Below are 16090 nucleotides of genomic sequence, written 5' to 3'. Positions count from 1 at the left end.
AATGGCCAGTAAACCTGTGAAAAGGTGCTCACTGTCAGTAGTCATTAGGCAAATGCCAATTGAAACCACAAGAAGATACCCCTGCACACCCACCAGACTGGTTCACCTGAAAAAGACTGACCATGCCCAGGGCTGGTGAGGATGAGGCGCCACGGGAATCCCATATGCTGTCGGGAGTACGCAGAGCGGCTGCTTTGGGAAAGTGATGGCCAGGACCTACCTACTAAAATGAAACGTGCAGAACCTGTGATTCACCAGCCCCACTCCTAGCTATGTACAGTACTCAGCAAAATAGATATTTATGTGTCATCAAAGACATGTGAACGAACATGTATAGCTGAACTTGATATAACAGAAATGTTCACCAACAGTAGGATGGATGTAAATAGGTGGTGATGCATACATACAATGGACTATCAGACAGCAATGAGAAGGAACAAACCACAACTACACCACACCACAACTACACCACAGCATGGGGGAATCTCACAAACTAATGCTGACCCAGAGGAGCTCTGTGGGTGAGAATACACACACCCATGGCGTATGATTTCATTTACTTAAAGTTCAGAAGCAGGCATACTGAGTTGTGATTTTCGAAGTTAGGATATTGATTACCCTTGAGTGGAGGTAGAGGCTGGGGGGGGGCAAAGGAGAGCTTCTGGGGGTGCTGGTGAGGTGTCTCCTAATCTGGGGGCTAATCACACAGACGTGTTCACTTTATGAAAATCGTCAAGCTCTACTTTCACGATTTGTGCACACTTTTGCATGTGTGTTGTGATTTGTAAATGGCTGCAAATTCTTTGACCTGCCTCCTATTGAGAGATGGGAGCTATGTCTCCTCTTCTTGATTCTGGGTGGGCTTGTGACTCACTTGTAACAGCAGAAGGCGGACATGATGATACCACACTTCCCGGGCCAGCTTAGAAAAGCTGATGCAGTGTTTCTGAGTACAGTGTGTTCATAGAAAATCTGAGGGTCAGGAAGGCCCACAGATCAGGGGATGATTGCTGTTGAAAAAGAGAGCTCGTTACTTACAGACCCCAAGAAGAGGGGCCATGCCACATCACGGGGGGCCACAGGGGGAGAGCTGGGGTTGGTCAGGAGACAGAGCCAGAGGAGCAGAAATGTGGGCAAGAGCCTCTACTGTGGTTTCGGTGGAAGGGAACAGGCAAGGCAGGGTCAGCAGGCTTAGGCTTGTTTGAACCATCTCAGGGGGCTCTGGGACACAGGGGCTGCCCCTGGTACCTGGCCCTGGGTTGATTAGGGCAGGTGGTGGGAGTGGTTGGTTTGCGTTTGAAAAGTACACTCAAGGGACTGGTTAACCCAGGGAAGGGCAGCCCCTCCAGGGTCAGCCAGGCCCCAAGATGTCAGAGCACTAGAATATAGAAAATAAAAGACGTGGTTAATAGACGGAGATTCTACCTGGTTTCCGGGACACTTTCTTTTGGAGCCTCCACCTACTGTGTAAGAAACTGAGGTACCTGCAGGCCACCATGTTGCGAGGAAGCCCCTGCCTCACGAGGAACCCTCGTGCAGGTGCTGTAGCTGACAGTCCAGTTGAGGCTTCGGCCCAAAGTCAGCGTCATTTGAGTAAAATCACCTCCGGGTGGTCCCAGCCCCTGCCACTGAGTAACCCTCAGCTGTCGATTCTTCCCAGCTGAGGCTCCCAACAGTGGGCAGCAGAGAAAAGCCAATCCCACTGTGTCCTGTTCAAAACCTGACCGTGAAAATAATAAAGTGTTTTAAGTTGCTAAATTCTGGGGGTAATTTGTTACATAGCAACAGTGAGTGGAATGGTATGTCACACGTCCACATAAATTTACTTCAAAAGAGGTAGGCTTGTATGTACCACATCTTCTTTACTCATTTACAAAACAGAAACAGACTTACAGATATTGAAAACAAACTGATGGTTACCAAAGGGGAAACACTGAGGGAAGGGATAAATCAGGAGCTTGGGATGAACATACACACACTACTATATATAAGATATAACCAACAGGGCCTGCTGTAAAGCACAGGGAACTCCATCTGTGATAACCTATATGAGAAAAGAATCTAAAAAAGAATGAATATATGTATATGTATATGTAACTGAATCACTTTGCTGCACACCTGAAACTAACACAACATTGTAAATCAACTATAATCCAATAAAAGTTAAAAATAAAGATATATGCTTTTCACGGGCATGTGGCTTCAGCAAATTATTAAGTATTACTCGACAGAGGCGTTAACCCCACAGATACAATGTTACATTTTAATTTTTTGTCTCCCCAAGGACCTCTATGACATGGCTTCCTGCACGGCTGACCCAGACAGCCTCGTCCACCACGCCGACTCCTGCCTTCCTCGCCACCCACCCCGGGTGGCCAGCGTGATGCTCTCTTTGTTCTACACAGCCCTCTTGGTCTTCGGCACCCTGGGAAACATCCTTGCCCTTCGCCTTGCTTATCAAAAGGGCAAGAAGATCAACTCAACAAATGTCTACCTGGTCCACCTGGCAGTGTCCGACCTCCTGTTCACCCTGGCCCTGCCCGGAAAGATCGCCTACTACGTGCTGGACTTCAGCTGGCCTTTCGGTGAAGGGCTCTGCAGGCTGACGGCCTTCATATCCTACGTGAACACTTATTCAGGGATCTACCTGATGGCATGCGTGAGCGTGGACCGTTACGTGGCTGTGGTCCGCACCCACCAGTGTCTCCGGCTCCGCGGACCCCGGCGGGCCAGGCTCATCTGTGTGGCTGTGTGGGTCCTGTTGTCTCTGCAGACGGCGCCCCTGCTCCTGCTCTCCATGACCAAGCTCGTGGCCGGCAGGCTGACCTGCATGGAGTATGACAGCGTCCAGCCGGTGCTCACGCTGCCCGCCGTGGTCCTAGTGATCTCCGCTCTGAGCTTCTGCGGGCCGGTGGGCGTCATTCTCTTCTGCTACGTGAGGATCACCATGAAGCTGTGAGGACGGCCCGGGACAACCCTCTGACAAGCGGGAAGGGGCACCACCGCAGGGCCTGCCTGCTCACCCTGGTGGTGCTGGTGGCCGTGCTTGTGTGCTTCATCCCCTACCACTTCAATGTCATCCGGTTCATGGTGAGAAAGGTGCTCCACCAGCCAACCTGCCCCGAGCAGAGGGCTTTCAAACTGTGCCTTCAGCTCACGGTGTGCCTCATGAACTTGAACTGCAGCATCGACCCCATCATTTACTTCTTCGCATCTACGCGTTACAGGAAATGGCTCCTCAGCATTTGGAAGCTCAAAGCGTCACATCCTCCGACTCCCCCGCTCCGGGAAAAAGTTCCTCAGAAGCACAAAATATCAGCCAGACTGGAGGCTCCTTGCCCTTAGAGGAGAATGAGGTCTAATAGGTCGTGGGCTTTAAGACTGCATCTGGGGGTAGGGGGTCCAGGGTTGGGGGCTCAAAGCTTATACAATTTGGACGGGTGTGGGTTCTTTAAGAAAAAGAATACAAAACAATAGATGTAAAATTAGGTACAAGGTCTTGGATGGTAAGTGAGGAGCCCTGGAGCTTGCACTCATTAGCTTTACGGTGAACCGACCTCTGATGTATCCTAACAAACGCCACTGCGTCCTTGGCCTCTGAAGGGTGTGCGGTTTCTTCCAGGAAAAGAATATTTTCACAGCAAATGCAGTCACAACCAAAAGAATCATTGGCTGAGTACCAGATCCACAATTTAGACAAGGTTTCCAAATTGTGGTGGCAAGTTGTTGGAAAGAGTAAAAATACTCCCCCCCTCAAAAAAAAAAACCCAAAATTTCTAAAAGCTTGGCGCTAACGTTTACAAAAATGCCAAGGTTCTCCTGAGAAAGTCAGAAAACATGGGGAGGACGCACTGACTCCAAGTTACTGGCCCAGCCGCCTCTGGCGTCGGGGGAGTGGGGCGAGGGACTGGGTGTTGTGCACTTTTGCAGGAAGAGTCTGAATCTGGTCCCAAGCCCCTTACGACATGTGTGACTGGGGACATCGCTGGGGGAGAAAGTCAGGAAAGTGGGCACGAGCTTTTCGTTTGTTTTGTGTGTGTCAGAAAGTGCTTATCCAGGGGAGTGTTGTTTCCATTCGGTCAAAACAAACCTTTCCGGCGCTTTCTTGACTTTAAAACAAGGCACAGAGCGTTTCCACTTGGGCGATTTTGAGTTCTGTAAAATAAAACACGCATTTCCCTGCCAACGTGCGGGGAGCACCAGGGCCAGTGTGACGTCTGTCTCCGCGGCACGGGCCCAAAGCAACATGCTCACGGCCTCCGCGGCGCCCCCTTGACCCTACCCCAAAGCTCCGGCTCCAGACGGGTCCCCCCTGAGGTCGTCCCTGGTCCCTGACCGACAGTGGCCTCCTGCTCCAGACGATCAGCTGCTTCCACCTCCCAAGTTCCAAGTTTGGGGCACTTGACTCTCGTGCGCAGAGCTTCACGGTGGCTCTCCTGAGAGGGGGCTGTCTCACGGGGCACCAGACTGTCAGCTCCTGAGACGTCCGGGGCACGGCCTCCTCCTCTCAGCCCCCCGCATCACAGTCCATGTTACTCCTGGGACGGGAGCTGGTGCTCAGTCCGCCCTCGCTGGTTTGAGCTGATGAGCTTCCTTCTTCTCACGCTGCTGTGTCCCAGGAGAGGCTCTCAGGGGCTCATGTCGAGGCTCTGGGCGCGCTTCTCTTCCATCCAGCCCCCGACTCTGGCTCCGCTGGGCTCGGGGACGGGAGGACACTCAGCTCCAGAGTGACCCACAGACACGGAGCTGTGGCCCCTGTGGCCAGACAGGTCCCAGCACTGAACATCGATCCTGGGGACGTGGTGCTCGTGGTAGAGGGTGCTTCCTGCCTGCGGCTGGGGCAGGAATGGTGTTTAAAGGCTGGAAGAATTTGCAAGTCTGCTCTTGGGGCCTGTGGATTGAAGGTGCAGAACCTCAGCTGAAAGGCCCATCTCTGCACCCTGAGTACCTCTCACAGGAGCCCACAGCTCATGTCCACACCTGGCTGGGGTGAAAAGCTCACACACCCTGTTTGCACTAACCCAGCCCTCATCAAAGGGCATGGAGGTGGCAAGAGAGGGCCTGGCCAGCCTGCAGTTTGCTGCCCTCACAGCCAGGGGCTTCCTCCGTGGAGAGCGGCCAGGCCAGCAGGGCTGCAGACCTGTCTGACTCCGGACGTTACAAATCCTTCTTGGCCATCCTCCCAAGCATTTCTCATCACCTGTCCTCGCTGCTCGCCAGGCTCCTCACATCCAAAGCTGCTTGGGGCTGGTTTGTGCTGAGCACCTGGAAACAGAAAGGAGGAAGTCACATCCGGAGGGCAATTGGGAACCAAACAGGATCAGGAAAGAGGACGAGATCGTGAGCTCCGGCCGGAAGCAGCAACAATGGGTCGGGGAAAGCCGAGGCCCGGTGCACTGCCGGCTTCCAGCACTGCCGCAGAAGGAGGGTGATGGCTCTGTATTCAGACAAGGCGATGACGGGTGTGACTTACAAAGAGGGAAATCTGAATTCTGAGGACTGAACCAGCCAGGGATGTTCCAGAGCCGGGCTCAGAGCGCAGACGCCCGAGCTCAGGGACTCAGGAGGGAGAAGCGTCCTGCTGAGGACTCACACCCACGCCTGCGTCTCATTTTCCTTGTCTGTAACAATAGGGACTATGACATCTACCACATGGGGTCAGTGTGTGTGTGGTGGAGGTGGTGTTTCATGAACCAGCACCTGTGTAAACCACTCAAAACTACAGAAAGCATTTAACTGAAAACTGGCCGTGGCTACGGAAGTTTGCCAAGTGGGCTGGCACAACCCATATCAGCAGGGATAGACATCTCATCATTACCGGGACCACAAGGTCCCAATGCCCAGGCCACACCCAGGCCCCCAGAGCAGGGGTTCTCGAAGTGTGGTCCCTGGAAGAGCAGTGTCACCACCACCTGGAGACTTGTTAGAAATGCACATTCTTGGGCCACGCGGCAGACCTGCTGAACCGGCTGGTCTGGGGGGGGGCCCAGTGCTCAGTGTCCTAACAAGCCCTCCTGCTGCAGCTCAGGCTTGAGAAAACTGGCCTGAGGGGTCCTTGGAGACGCCAGCATCTCTCTCGCCCACGGTATGAGTTTGCTGGGGCTGCTGTAATAAAGTACCATCAACCGGGTGACTTAAAACAACAAAAACCTTCTCTTGCAGTTCTGGAGGCCAGAAGTTCAAAATCAAGGTGTCGGGAGGGCTGGTTCCTCCTGAGGCTGTGAGGGAGGCAGTTCCAGGTCACCGCCAGCTTCCGGCAATTTGCTGGCAGCTGTTGGCGTTCCTTGGCTTATAAAGCATCGCCCCATCTCCGCCTCCATCTCCACATGGTCCTCTCCCCACGTGCCTCCGTCTTCATGCGGCATTTTCTTCTTTTCCTAAGGACACCAGTCATTTTTTTTTCAACATCTTTATTGAAAGAAAGTATAATTGCTTTACAATGTTGTGTTAGTTTCTGCTGTATAACAAAGTGAATCAGCTATATGTATACATATATCCCCATATCCCCTCCCTCTTGCGTCTCCCTCCCACCCTCCTTATCCCAACCCTCTGGGTGGTCACAAAGCACCGAGCTGATCTCCCTGTGCTATGCGGTTGCTTCCCACTAGCTATCTGTTTTACATTTCGTAGTGTATATATGTCCATGCCACTCTCTCACTTCATCTCAGCTTACCCTTCCCCCTCCCCGTGTCCTCAAGTCCATTCTCTACGTCTGCGTCTTTATTCCTGTCCTGCCCCTAGGTTCTTCAGAACCATTTTTTGTTTAGCTTCCATATATATGTGTTAGCATACGGTATTTGTTTTTCTCTTTCTGACTTCCTTCACTCCGTATGACAGACTCTAGGTCCATCAACCTCACTACAAATAACTCAGTTTCGTTTCTTTTTATGGCTAGTCGTTTTGGATTAGGCCAACCCTTATGACCTCATTTTAACTTGATTACACCTGCCAAGACTTCACCTTAACTTGATTACACCTATTTCCAATTAAGGTCATAGTCACAGGTTCTGGGGGTTAGGACTTAATCTTATTTTGGGGGACAAAATCCTACTTATAACACCCACCCATTTCTGAGCACCCCTGTTTCCAGACACTCTTCTCTGACTCTCATCCCATCCCTGACCCCTCTCCAGCTCTAAGCCCCTATTATACCACATCAGAGCCCCATGTCCAAGATGAGTCTTGGAGGAAGGAGTAAAAGGGGTCTGTTTTAAACACTAGTTGGTCCAAAAAAAGTTGAACTGCCATGGTTTGTTTTTCAGGTCCAATCAAGACAACCTCATGTCAAAATGGAAGCATCAGAGTGACCCCCTCGGAGGGTCCCCTCACTCTGCATGTGGGACCTGAGTTCAGAGGAATGTGTAGGGCCCAGGGCAGCCCTGTAGGTATGGGCTCTGTAATGAGGACCCCCGAGTCCCATTCCGGGGCACAGACAACCAGAGGAGGTGTCGGGGAGATTCTCCCCTTGGGTGGAGGGTCTCGTGATGATGTCTAAGCATTTTAATTGCTTGACATTTTAAGGAGGAAGAACGGAGTTTCATAAATTGAGCTGGTAGATACCCAAATGTCTCTACGGGCTCTCGGCATTCTCCAGAAATCTCATTTTCACTGAGAATTCCTGCTCCCCTGGCATCGCCACACACCACAAGTTAACCACGGTCCAGCTTTCACTACAGTTTTCTCTCTTCGCCAAGTGACTGCATATGGGGCAGACACAGAGACAAAGTCCCTCTGGCGTGTGTGTGGGTTGTGGGCCCAGGCTCAGGGATGGGCTGTGCCCCCCCGTGGGGACTCCAACCCTGAAGGTCAGGTCACACCTCAGGCCACATGAATCCCTCATGACAGGGATGCCGTTTCCTCTGTAATTGTTGAAATCTTGAGGTCTACACCACCTTCCAGTGCTCACATTCTTTGATTCCAGGAAGCCCGGACATGTGCCCTGTTGCCTTAGTAGCTCTGCAGTGGGGCAGGCAGGGGAGGTGGCCCGTCCCAAGCCAGCGAGGCGCCCTCCTGCGTGTCTGTCTGTGTGCTTAACGCTAATACCTCACAGTATTTTCCCTTTGGCCGGCTGCACATAAAGGGTAAAGTCCCAGAAACTGACAGAGGTAGGACATTGCCAGACGTTCAGTCCCAGGAACACTCATCAGCTCTATCTGCTGCTGCCCCTGACAGTAGGTGGCAGCTCAGGGGGACGGGAGAGAGCCCTGCAGAAAGGACAGGCTGGCGACACGCCGCTTCTCTTGTAACTTACAATTCTGTCTCGGGGCCGGATTCCTCCCCAACATTCACTTCTTCATTAATTCATACATTTATCAAGTATTAGCCTAGGCTCTGAGGATACAGTGGGGATAATGGAGCCACGGCCCCTAAAACTCATGGATCACAGACCAGAAGGTGACACATACAATTGTAACCAGACAAGGACACACAATGTGCTAAGTGTCCAGTGGAGATTGATGAACTACAGGAGGAGAGGTTGGGGAGACCAGGAGGACTCCCAGGTTTGGGGATAGACAGTTGGATTGATGGTGGTATCACTCCCAAAGTTGGGAACACAGGAGAAGCTATAGGGAGAAGGTGGGCTTGGGTGCCCCTGGGACGGGCGTATGGAGGTGTACAGTACAAAGCAGGACATCTAAGGCCTGAAGCCTAGAAGAGAAGTCTAGGGTCAGACTTCAGTCAGACTGGGGAGCACGAAGTGGATGTTATTTCCAGGGAGAGTGGACGGTCTGCTTTAAAATGTAGGTTTTATTATTATTCAGGTGCGATGAGGCAGGTTACCTGCCTCCTTTCTGCATCACTGTGGAGTCGGGTGAGGAGGGGCATTTTGTCAGTGTCGTGTCCTTTTTTTTTTGCGGTACGCGGGCCTCTCACTGTTGTGGCCTCTCCCGTTGCGGAGCACAGGCTCCGGACGGGCAGGCTCAGCGGCCATGGCTCACAGGCCCAGCCGCTCTGCGGCACGTGGGATCTTCCCGGACCGGGGCACGAACCCGCGTCCCCTGCATCGGCAGGAGGACCCTCAACCACTGCGCCACCAGGGAAGCCTGGGAGACATTTTTGACAAAATCAAAGCAATGGATTCTGAGGCACAAAACAACACTCTGAGGCACAAAGGAAATCCCAGAGGTGCTGCCAGCTCAGAATCAAATACAAAGGTCAGGAAAGGGCCAGGTGACCGTTATCAGTGTACTTCCTTCCAGGTCTGCTGAGGCAGTTGTGTGTATGTGCGTGTGTGAGGGACAGAACAACAATCCAGAAGCTAGAAAAGGTATTAGGGGCTGAATTGTGTTCCCCACTTCCCAATTCATATGCGCAAGTCCTAACCCCCCAATATCTTGGAATGGGACTGTATTTGGAGACAAGGTCTTTAAAGAGGTAAAATGAAGTCATGAGGGTGGGCCTTAATCCAAGATGACTGGTGTTCTTATAAGAAGAGGAGATTAAGACACAAGCACACACAGAGGGATGACCATGTGAAGACAGAGGGAGAAGACGGCATCTACAAGCCAAGGAGAGAGACCTCAGAGGAAACCAGCCCTGCCGACACCTTGACCTCAGACTTCCAGCCTCCAGAACGGTGAGGAAATTAACTCCTGTTCTTGAAGCCCCCCAGCCTGTGGGACTTCGTGGCAGCCCCCGCCAGACAGTACAGTAGTCTTCATCTCTCCACCTGATTTAAGGAAAGTAAGTGGATCCTGGTCTCTTTCAAACTTCACACCTCCTACCACCTGTTGAAAGAATGACGGAAGCCAAGACACAGTGAATGTTATTATTCTCACCGGTTTTCTTTCTTTCTCTAAAAGGCCTACTGGGCCCTGGGCAGCCTCGGTGAGTTGCTGGCAGCTCCAGAACCTGGCCTCAAGGGCGAAAGGAGGATGTTCATCAAGATGCCGGCTGATGTCCTTCCAGCTCTGAGCACCGGGATTTCTGCGGGCGAGACGGGTAAGCCCGGCAGGCGCAGCCTGGTTTCCTGTGAGTCCGTGGGGTTTGCCCGGTGCCTGTCTTGGTGTATCTTTGGCAGCTTTCGTTTTGACTTCGGTGGGGGGACTTGATTCAGTTCAGAGGTTTAGCCTCAGGCTGGTGTCCGCCCTCATCTGGGAAAACAATGGCTGGCGTGGGGCTGGTATCAAACAGTGTTGGAGAGAAACCTGAAAAGAGAGGGGAGGAGGAGAGAGGAGGGCAGAGCCAGGGAGAGGGAGGCTGGGGACGCCCCGCTCAGCATCAACTGCGCGGAACGTCTGGTCGATGCTGTCAGGGCCCAGGGCAGGGGTCCCCCAAATGTGTCCCCAAATGTGCACCAATGGCATATTGGTTATTTTGAATTAAAGTTACTTAAGAAAGAGCTGATGTAAGAGGGACACTCTGACCCTGTCTCTGTCTCCCTGAAGGCAGGAAATAAATCTCTCCTATGAAAGGTCCACTCCCTGCACCTGGAAGTAGAAGGACACCCTAAACTCCAGAGAGGGAGAGTTCGGGCAGAAAGCCTGGATAAGCAAAACTTGTTACTTATTTCATTGACTACCCCACGCCCACATTCTGTTTAGATTTCACTAATTAAGCACCAAAGCCAAAGTGTCTTTGTCCTGTCATTTCCTCACAAATTTGTTTCTTTGTCTAAAAAGTATAGAAGCTGCCTCCTTTGGCCACTTCTTAGGTCTTGTTTCTATGAGACCTCCCTGCGTAAGAATTCATATTTGTTTCTTTCTCTCCTGTTAGTCTGTCTTGGGTCAATTTTATTATTAGTCCAGCCACAAGAGCTCAAGAAGGGTCAGAGGGGGAAACCCCCCTCCCAAACAGTGCTCTTCCTAGGACCTCGCGGTGGGAGGCAGGGAAGCTGGGAGCTGGGAGACAGGCTTGCTGCGCCTGGGATGCTGAGCAAGAAACCCTGTCCCCTAATCGTGGCACTGGAACTGGTGACACCCTGTTACTCACTTGTTCCAGCTCAGTGAGGTTTTGGGGGCCATCTAGGCAGCAGAATAAGGAATCAGGGGCAGAGGCCACTAAACTTTCTTACTGCCGCCCTTTGGGAGACCTCTTTGGCGGTTCTCCTAATATGAATGCCTTTCTCGTTATCCTTGATTGATGCTACGATAGAAATTCTCTTAGCGGACCGCACTTAGCCATCTCAGGAGTCGTGTGGGTCTGAGGGTCACCCACCACTCACAGCCTGCTTGTGACTGGTGGCCTCTCCCCAGCCCCTGTTCTTCTGTGCCCACAACTGGGGCCCTGTGCACCCCAAGAGACAGCTGTGTTTGTTCCCAAACCTTTTCACATCAGTTGCTATCAAAATTAAATAAGTATTACATAAACCAATAAAGTATAAAGGCAAAAAGAAAGAGTTGTTGTTACAAGAACTCAGTTGAACGCTTTCGAAAGTTTGATAAAGGTGAATTGCTTACAAAACCAAATGTGCTGTCAAAATAGATATGAGTGTAACATTTATAGGACGTTGGAAGAAATGTAAAAATCCAAGATGACGCACAATCTGATTGCTTTGCTGAGTTCTGGGGCTAACTGTAATTAAAAAATCCGAACTGGAACTCATAAATGATGCAATATGGGTGTGGATTATGAAAGACACAAGTTTCTAATTAGTACAACTATGATTAAAAAAATAAAAAAAGGCCTTGGCGACATCAACACCAGAAGACTGGTGAATTAATTACATTGACAAGTTTTAACTTAAAATATTTAATATATGGGCTTCTGTGTATATATACACAATACATAAGCATATATGTATGTATGCACGTATGTATGTATATATACAGGTCTTCCTTGCTTTATGATAAACCCACTGTAAGTTGAGAATATCCTAAGTCGAAATGCATCAATACACCTAACCCACCAAACATCCCAACTTAGCTCAGCCTACCTTAAACGTTCTCAGAACACTTACACTAGCCTACAGCTGGGCAGGATCATCTAACACAAAGCCTACTTTTTAAAAAAAGTGTTGAGTACCTCATATAATGTACTGAATACTGTACTGATGGTGCAAAGCAGAATGGCTGTCTGGGTGCAGAATGGTTGTTGACCCTTGTGATCACAAGGCTGACAGGGAGCTGCGGCTGCCACTCCCAGCATCATGGAAGAGGATCGGACTGAAAAGAATATTGCCAACCTAGGAAAAGATCAAAATTCAGAATTCAAAGTACGGTCTCTACTGAATACGTATCAGTTTCATATGATCTTAAAGTCGGAAAATTATAAGTCAAACTACTGTAAATCAGGGCCCGTTTGTGTGTGTATATATGTTCTGCATTTTACCCAACTTTTTAAGATTAACTGACTGACTACCAGTTCCCAGCCTAGGATGAGAGGGCTTCTGGCAGGTGCCTTTTGTATTAAAAATAGTGCAGCAATATTGTCAGTCATAAGAAATATATATATTTGGTCATTCAGATGACCCAAATTATTTCTCATATATATTTGGTCTGCATCCACATTTCCTGGCTCACAGCTCCTAAACCCTTGGAATATCCTAAGTGTAGAGAATGATGTAGGTGTCTTTTGTTATGAGAAATGAGGTGATTTTTGGAAGCATCTAAGGATGGGGGCTGATTGCCAGGAGAACTAACCATCTGATTAGAGGGTTGGAACTTTCTGTCTCACCCCCTGACTTGCAGGGAGGGAAGAGGGGCTGGAGGTCGAATCAACGGCCAATTGCCAGTGATTTAATCAATCGTGCTTATGTAATGAAGCCTCCATAAAAACCCCAAGGACAGGGTTCAGAGGCTTCTGGGTTGGTGAACACGTAGAGATCTAGGGAGAGTGGGGCTCAGACATAGCGCAGAAGCTCCGCACCCTTTCCCCTTACCTCACCCTATGCATCTCTTCATCTGCCTGTGGATTCCTATCTTTTAATATCCTTTTAAAACAGATCGGTAATCTAGTGAGCAAATGAGTTTTCCTAGTTCTGTGAGCTGTGCTTGTAAATTAGCCGAACCCGAGGAGGAGGTTGTGGGGACTCTGAGTTATAGCCAGGTGGTCAGAAGTACAGGTAACAACCTGGGCTCGTGACTGGTACCTGAAGTGGAAGCATCTCGTGGGACCGAGCCCTTCACCTGTGGAATCTGATTCTATCTCCAGGAGATTGTGCTAGAACTGAGTTGAATTCTTGGACACCTGCTGGCATCTGAGAATGTCCTGTCGATGTGGGGAACACACACACACACACACACACACACACACACACACACACACACGTAGGTCCAGGAATGCTTTAGAGTGGCCACTCCCCCAGATGGCGGAGACTGTATTTTGTTAATTTTTCGCATCCTCACTCACTCACTCGTCGGACCCCCAGGGAAGTGGGCGAAGCTGGGGCAGAGCTGGTGGCGAAGCCCTTGCCCACAGGGGTTTAGTGCGGTTATTCCATCCCTTGGTGCGTGAGGCAGGCAGTGGTGAATGACTGGCATTCATAGAATCGCTGGTTACCTGCCAGGTTCACCAGGAGCATCACTCAGCTCAGGTTCTGGGAGGGTCCCCTGGAGCGCTGCAGCTGGTTCTGGAACACGGCATCCTGCTCTGTGGGGTGCTGGCCCCAGGCCCCGGGACAGCCCCTTCCTCAGTCCTCAGTCCCAGCAGGTCTTTGTCCTGCACCTGAGGCGCTTTTGTGTTCCCAGTGAATTTGAGGTTCTTGATGTCTTGCTTCGTACAAAGAATTCAGTGGGAGACAAAGTGATAGGTAAGAAGTGGATTTATTCAGAGAGAAACACACTCCACAGAGTGTGGCCCATCTCAGAAGGCGAGAGAGACCCGAAACATGGCGTGGTTAGTCTTTATGGGCTGGGTAATTTCACCGGCTAATGGGTGGGAGGATTCTTCCACTTATTTCGGGGAAGGGGCAGAGATTTCCAGGTATTGGGCCACCGCCCACCTTTTGGCCTTTTATGGTTGGCCTCAGAACTGTCAGGGCGCTGGTGGGTGTGGCATTTAGCAGCTAATGTATTACAATGAGCGTATAGTCAGGCTCAAGGTTACTGGAAGTCGTATTCCGCCATCTTGGACCTAGTTGGTTCTAACCAGTTTTTGTCATGTCCTATGGCTATGTCATTCTTTTAAAGGTTGTGCCTTGCCCCCTTCCCTCCTGTTTCAACTGGACCCCAACATGGTTAGGCTGGGAGCATAGATGGGACCGAAATGGATTAATTCCCACCCAAGCCACAAGCCCCACCAGATGTCACAGTCCAGGGGAGGCCTGGGTCTGGCACTCTGAGGATATCCACCAGCTTTGGACAGGTGGGATAAGGTTTGGACCATGTAAGGAATCTCCCGGAAAGTGTCTGAATCCATGGAAAGTCCTGAGGACATGCTGTGCCCTCCCCAAATCTCTACCAGGAGCTCGGCTGGAAGTGTCCTCACTGTGAAATGAGTGGCACAGTAGGAGAAGTTCCCCAAGGATGCTGTCTTCCCCCCACCACCCCCATTCTAATGCCCTGGGGCTGCAGCCACATTCTGCCAGCCTGGGCCCTGGGGCCCTCCCAATGTAGGGGATGCACTAGGCCCTCTTGGTCTGAACCTCTGGAAGAAGTCTGCAAGCTCTTAAGGGGGGATGCGAGATTTCTTTGGAGAGTTTCAACTTTTTGTTGAATATTTTGTAATACAGAAGAGTACTGTTGGTTAGGTTTCCTCTAACCTTCTAGGTTCTTCAGGCTGGTCTAAGAATTAAATTGACATTAGACAGAGAAAATACAATTTAGTTTTTCGTATGTACAGGAAGCCCACATACACAAGAGGGTCAGAGACAGAAAGGTAAAATGAGGTCTAGACGCCATCCTGAGCTGAGGAACGGGGTCGGGGCTTCTGAGGATGGGAGGGTCACTCACAGGACGAGAAGAAGAGCAGATGTTGGGTAATTAGATGTTTGTCCTGACACACAGATGGGGCCACTTTGGTGAAATTTGTCTCTGGTAATAATTCTTTCCTGGGAAAAATGCCCAGTTTCAACTCTTCTAGGTAGTAAGGGGAAGGGCAGTAGTTTCCCTTGAACCCACAGGATCTCAACTGCCTTTAGCTCAAAATAATCCTCATTATAGCTCATTCTGAACCCCTATACTACGTACAGCATCTATGTAAAATATTAAAAACAAGAGTGAAACAGGCACCCTGTATGCCCCATGCCCTCTTCCCATATATCCACTTCCTTCCCTCCTCTGCCCAAAGCAACAGTATCCTCAAATTTGGAGTGGTTTTGAGCTCCAAATTTAGAAATTTCATAGATGTTTAAAATGGCCCCTCATAGAAACACTCAGAAATAAGACAGGCTGGGAGTGGGTGTTGGGCTTTATTTGTTGTTCTGCTGACACCGGGGCTGTCTCTGTCCACTCTGCTGAGGGGCTGGCTTTTCCAATTATTTGCTTGACTGTTTTGCTTGAACAAAACAAGTGAGCGTTGCCCCTTTAAACAGGTCCTTAAGGCACCAGCAGGTGTTGATTTATGGACACTTGATTTAGGTGTCACATTTATGTCTGTGTAGATTTAAACTGGACAGGACCCAGCCTGCTGAGGAGGGAGCCCTGACCGTCCATGCCCACTGGGGGGTTTTGAAAGGACCTCTGACCCTGGCGGCTTGATGCACAGGAAAGGCTGGGGTCAGGTACAGGCTACCGAAATAAGGGTTTTACAAAATTTGCACAGAGAGTACTAGGCTGAGCAATGTTCAGACACAACACAGTACTTCTGTGGAACGTCACTGCATAATCTTACAATAAAAACTCCGCACACACAGCTCTTAGAATAGCAAAAGAGCAAAACTGACCACGGTCCCCTGTGAAGAAATGAAATGGAAATCTTGTAGGACGGAAAAGTCAGACACTTGGGCTTGGGTCCCCCACTGCCCACCCAGGGGGCCCAGTGCATCTCCGCAGGGGCAGGGGGACCAGAGAGGCCGAGGAGCATGGAGTTGGGACCCCGTTTCCCACCACAACACAGGCCTTCGCCCCTGGGTTCCCTGCGGCCTTCTGATAACTCCTCCCCTTTACCTTTGGCCTGGAAGTGAGGGGGAAGCGTCCCAGGGATTACCTGACAGCCACAATCTTCCTACTGAACTCAAGTGCTAAATTCAGAATAAGGGGTTTACAAAGGC

At 50.5% G+C, this 16090-nt stretch overlaps 1 pseudogene across 1 annotated transcript; it reads left to right on the top strand.

The window, feature by feature from the left end:
* The first annotated feature begins 2296 nt into the window (after positions 1-2296).
* LOC307176489 (G-protein coupled receptor 183-like) lies at positions 2297-3910 on the top strand (annotated as a pseudogene). The gene has a single exon. The product of its transcript is annotated as a G-protein coupled receptor 183-like (transcript).
* The last annotated feature ends 12180 nt before the right edge of the window (positions 3911-16090 follow it).

Source organism: Stenella coeruleoalba (genome assembly GCF_951394435.1).
Source record: "Stenella coeruleoalba genome assembly, chromosome: 18".
NCBI lineage: Eukaryota > Metazoa > Chordata > Mammalia > Artiodactyla > Delphinidae > Stenella > Stenella coeruleoalba.
The sequence above is the reverse complement of the archived record's forward strand: the minus strand, read 5'-3'. Positions and strand labels throughout refer to the sequence as shown.